Genomic DNA, 5,870 nt, shown 5'->3' with positions numbered 1-5,870 from the left:
GAAGTCTGATGGCTTTGGGGAAGAAGCTATTGCTGAGTCTGGTCGTGTTGGACCGGATGCTGCGGTACCTTCTTCCTGATGGCAGGGGGGAGAACAGTCTTGGTTCCTCCCAAGGTTTCTTCCTCCAGCTCCTACACTGTGGTCTTTGGCGGCTCACTGGGGGTCTTAGGTTTTCATGTCTTCTAATGTTGTTGATTCTGGTCTTCGTGCTGCTTCGTGACAAACACCAGTTTTATACAAATAAATTTGATTTGATTTGAATGGACCAATAGAAATGCCCCAAAATGACCTGGAACCGAATCTTTTACACTGTCTTCCATTGAAAGCTCAGAAGGTGTTTTTTCCTTCTCCTGTAAAGCTGCTGTTTTGGAGATACAAGGTTTTCTGCGATTGCGACGGGAGGCTTTACTGAGGGCAGTGGCGGAGGGAGGAATTAATAGGCTACGTTGGAAGACTTTGACGCACAATACAGAGAAACGGTCTTTGATTCTCATCAGGGGAAACGTATTGATTTTGCGTGGCTGCCGCCGGCTTTTGTCTTCCTCCATTCGCTTGAGTTGAATAAACAAAACCGTCAGCCCGGCTCTCTCCGTCCCTCCTCCTCGTCCTCCTCTCGTCCTTTAAAGCGGCGCAGAGCAGAATAAAATCTCAGAAGAGAGGCGACAACTCATCCAGTGCAATCACAGCCATGAGACGCTGTCAGCTTCAATTTTCAGGCTCTTAAAGAAAGAAAATTAAAAGAGCTTCCTTTGACACACTTTCAGACTCACTGCGTTTGACGTTCTCCAGCAACGGGAGAAACAGACAAATGGAGGCCGCCTCACTCTCCAGAGAAGCAAAATCATTATCTTAATGGCGACGGCTCGAGTCCTTTACGTCCACCATCAACGTATATGAAGTGCCTTTTAATGTTCAAACGCAAAAAGCTAACTATTAGCATGAGATTAGACAAATACGGCACCTCTAAAATCATCATACTGGGGCAGTGGTGCTCAGCGGTTGGAGCACCAGGCTATTGATTACAGGGTTGTGGGTTCGATACCTGGGCTCGACAAGCTGCCACTTTTGGGCCCTTGAGCAAGGCCCGTCACCCTCTCTGCACCAGGCACATGCTCACTGTCACTGTGTGTGTGTGTGTGTGTGTGTGTGTGTGTGTGTGTTCACTGCATGGATGGGTTAAAGGTGGAGGCCAAACTCCATCTGTGTCCGACACTAATAGTGAAGTTGGTTGTCTTGCTTTGATTACAAATAATTAAGCATGTCCCAATCAGGTTATTTTGCCCCCATGTCTGATCCAAGTCATATCTGATCTCTGTGTGTATAAATAATAATCCAGCAGTTTAGATCAGTTTAGATCAGACGAGCTGCTGATTAACGGGTTCAGTAAAATCCTTTATTTTCAGTCTCAGTTTCTATAATCAGACTTTCTGGACTGTCTGATTTAAGATTTAAATCTTAAAATTATGTTTTATAGTGTTTAATATCTTATAATCCAGTCTGATCTCTGTCTGACCAATCAGCTCCCAGCTCCTTTACAACAGTCTAATCACTTCCTGTGTGTGTATGAGTGTGTGTAGTGGTGGTACACACTCTGGACTGGTATCTGTGGTTGTTGGTCTACTGGTGTGTAGTAACTGGTTTATAGTGGGTGTGTGATGTGATGCTGTGTGGTCCACATTAGCATTAGCCTCCACTCGGTTCTGAACGGGTTCCTCAATGCTGGTTTAAGAACAGAGGAAGGCAAGCGAGCGGTTCTCTGGTTCTCCGGTTCTCCCGCCGGTAAAAAGAGTGTTTCAGTGAGAGTCTTATAAAGGATCAGATATTATGGTCTGTTTTCAGGTTCCACTGTAAAATAGCTTCACACTGCAGAACCTCGACTCCTTTATTTACCTTCTGAGAACGTCCACACTGCTGCTGCAGCCGGCTGGACTATAATGTCCGGTAATGGCGCCTTGAAGAGACCAGATGGCGCTCTGAACACCGTGGTTAAAACAAAGACTCAGTGCTGGATTAGAATGAACATATCTCATACCTTGTCCATTAAGACATGCTTGGATTGGACCGGGGCATCCTTACAAATGAAATTTAGACAGTGGGCCCTATCTGACGCCCTGTGCAAGGCGTTGGTGATGCTCATTGTTATCTTACACCCCGCCAAGAGTCTATTTTCACTCCTTCTGTCTGTGTCCTTTAAACAGCAACACTACTCTTCTTGTCTTGCTGTCTCTCTGTCTCTGTCCCTGTATTTTACACCGTTCACCCACTGAGGAACAGCATCCCTACAGTATGATGCTGCCACCACCATGCTTCACGGTTGGGATGATGTTAAAATGATGAGAAATGGACAGTGCTTTGCCCTCAGCAACGAGAGTCCAAGAGAGCATAACTGGCCATGCTCTTCCAAGGTGGGTAGATGGCGCTCTCTCCCCTCATCACTCTTAAGTGATATTGGATGCAATGTTGGAAAAGAGGCGGTGGCTGATCCCCAACTCCCTAACTCATCTCAAACATATTTGGAAGGAGCATCATCATTATTCCAGAGAACACAGTTCTTTCACTGCTCCACAGCTCCTCAATGCTGGGGGGCTTTATACCCTCTAGCCCATGCCTGGCGTTAGGCAGCATGGTGCCAATAGGTTTACGTTTACAGTATCTGTTCCAGAGAGTCCTATTCTATTGGCAGTACTTCTCTACAGGGAGTAAACTGTGTTTGTGTGTATCAGCAATGGGTGCAACTTAAAGTAGCTGAATGCATTTATTAGAAAGGGTGTCCACAAACTTTTGAACATATAAGTGTAAACTTGGAGTCTCCACAGCTATGAATATTTGAATATTTATGCAATCATAGTTTTCTTGAATACTTTTGCAGAGCACTGTATTTAGGTTCAGTGCATCTGGAAATCAAATATTTGAGTCCTTCAGGTCTGACACAGTTCTCTCAGAGCTTGGCTTTGTTTGCTCTGAACACATTTCAGTGTGGGCGTTCAGGAGAGGATCTCTGATTCATGATTAAGCTGGTTGACAAATTGTCAATTTACATGTAATTTACATATCAGATGGGGATTTGCGGGTGGCCAGAATAGCAGCATATGTTGCCCTGTAGGTCTTTTAGAAAACAGCTTGTTGAAATGACCAGGAGTGACCAATTCCAATCCAATTCAGCTTCATTGTCATCATACTAACACAGTGTTGTACAGTACAGCCACTGTTCTGCAAATCATCAAAAGACTTGCTCATTCATTGTTTCTTCTGAAATCCAGGATATTAAAGAGTTGATCCTGCTTTGTTGGAGTAACTGTCTCTACTGTCCAGAGAAGTAGAAGCTTTCTACTAAATCCTAAAGGAGCATTGCTATGAGGATTTGATTGCATTCAGCAAGAACAATGTTAGTGAGGTCAGTATGTCGGATGATGATCACCACCCCACCTCATCAATAAAAAAAGGATTGAACACAGTTCCTCCACTGCTCCACAGCTCAATGCTGGGGGGCTTAATACACTTCAAGCCCACGCCTGGCATTAGGCATGGTCAGTGTTGATCTGCTCCAGAGAGTCCTATTCTATTGGCTGTGCTTGTAGACAAAGGGACTAGACAAGCTGTGTATGTGCATTTGCACATCTGTCAGCAATGTGTGCAGTTCCAAGAAATGATGATGATGATGATGATGATGCCATGACCTTCATGTCCATGATGGAGTGTATATAAAAATGGCCCACCATAACTGTAGGTGAGGACCACCTTCAATGTACTTCCGAGTTTAAATAAAGGTTGACTGATTGGTTGATTGACATATGTAGGTACTGTCAAGCATGTGTTTAATCCTGACCTTACATCCTCACTCACTCACTGATCACAGTTCTCTACATGCAGCCGTACGATGATGCAATCTCTGCTGAATAATAACCGCCAATAACCGCATCACCGCCAAACAGAACACAATCAGCCATGGGTGTGCAATTACACTCAGCAGGGACTGGAGTGGACGAGGGTCTCTCCGTCCTCTCTCCCCTCCTTCATCTCTCTCTCTTCATCTGACTGAGCTATACGATCTCACTGGTATAGAATCTGTCAAGTGCTCTGATTGTGTGTTGTGGAGACAGGTCAAGCAGCAGCATTAAGGTAAGACATCGTTACACGAAAAGGGAAAACGGCTCTCCATCATTATCATCATCAGCATCATCATCATTATCATCATCATCATCATCATTACCTGAATTCCACAAATAAAAAGTTGGTGATAACACAGACAGGAGTGCAGACACACACTCAATGTCATCAAGCACTTTAGCCAAATTGAAATGGCACCTTTCAGATGAGATCCCTTCCACTAGCGTGGTCCACTATGGACCCAGGTGTGTGTGTGTATTTATATATATATATGTGTGTGTGTGTGTGTGTGTGTGACCATGGATGTTTAAGAAAGGCTGAGGCCTCCTTGGACACCTGAGGCTGGATTCACCAAAGCAAAAAGTGGCGGTTCTAGACCATTTCATCTGGGACCGGTGGGGGGGGCAGTGGTTATGTTAGAGGGGCTGATTGCTTTCTAGCTTATGGTGCTTTGCAGGCATTAAGAAACAAATGTGTGCATTCAGTATCACTCAACATTATATATTATACAGTTTTCAGTTATAATTTTGCATAATCTGAATTCTATATTCCTCATGTTTCATTCAAACACATTAACAAATGATCACCTTTCAGTGTCTTTTCAATCATTTAAAATGTTATACTTTTTTACAGTCTTCCAAGGTTTTCCACTCTCTCTCTCTCTCTCTCTCTCTCTCTCTCTCTCTCGCTCTCTCTCTACTGCACAGATTGAACTGAATATTAAAAAAAATTATAATAATAAAAAAAACTTATTCTGCATTGTTTAGGTTGAGCTGTTTATGATTAGCTGTAAAATGCACCTTAAATGTATTATTCAGGAGTATTATTTATTCAATTATTATTAATGCAACATAAATGTTTTATTATTATTATTATTATTATTAGTAGTAGTAGTAGTAGTAGTAGTAGTATTTATTCAATTAGTGTGAATGCAGAATAAATGTATTATATATTATCATTAGTATTGTTATTAGTATTATTAATGGCATGATTATGAATGCAGCATACACTGATTATATTCTTTTTATTATGTTATATGTATTATTATTATTAATACTATTATTATATATTGTTATTTTTGTTACTTAAATTATTACAAATGCAGCGTTAAATACTATTTCTAATCATTATTACTACAAAGCCTCACTATCTCAGAACACCTGAGCATAACAGCAGACGTCTGTGATGTCAAGGTGCCTTTGCACCATTTATAAAATTCATAAGATACGTTTATTCTACTTTTAGAAGGTTAAACATGCACCAGGTCAGTCTGACCCAGGAACAGCACTGCTGTCCAACATCAGGAGGGTCAGGAACTTATCTTAGTTTTTATCTTGAGATCCTTCATGGGTTTTTCTCAGGAACTCTTTAGTGAATCTGACTCACCAAGTCTGCCTACAAATATTTCTGGCAGTCATAATCGCTCCTAATGCGAACATGGGGAGTAATTCTATCTGATTTTGAATTTGACTCCAGATGAAATCACTTTATCTGCGCAGATCTGACGTTTCTAATCAGATTAGCTGAGCACGCGGTCTCTCTTTAATGAGAGCAGCTGCCCTAATTCTTAAAAACAGACGTTCGTAAATCGACTCCAGGGAGGAGTGCTTCTATATTTTGCTAATAAGTTGATGGTTCTCACATTTCCTTTATGATGTCAGTTATTGCGTTGTGCCGGACTTGCAATGGCCACTGTAGAGAAATTAAGTCCAATTTCAGGAGCAGGCACACTGTTTTCCTTTTACCAGCCTGACAATGGGACA

The sequence above is a fragment of the Salminus brasiliensis genome, chromosome 3 (assembly GCF_030463535.1).
Source record: "Salminus brasiliensis chromosome 3, fSalBra1.hap2, whole genome shotgun sequence".
NCBI lineage: Eukaryota > Metazoa > Chordata > Actinopteri > Characiformes > Bryconidae > Salminus > Salminus brasiliensis.
The sequence above is the reverse complement of the archived record's forward strand: the minus strand, read 5'-3'. Positions refer to the sequence as shown.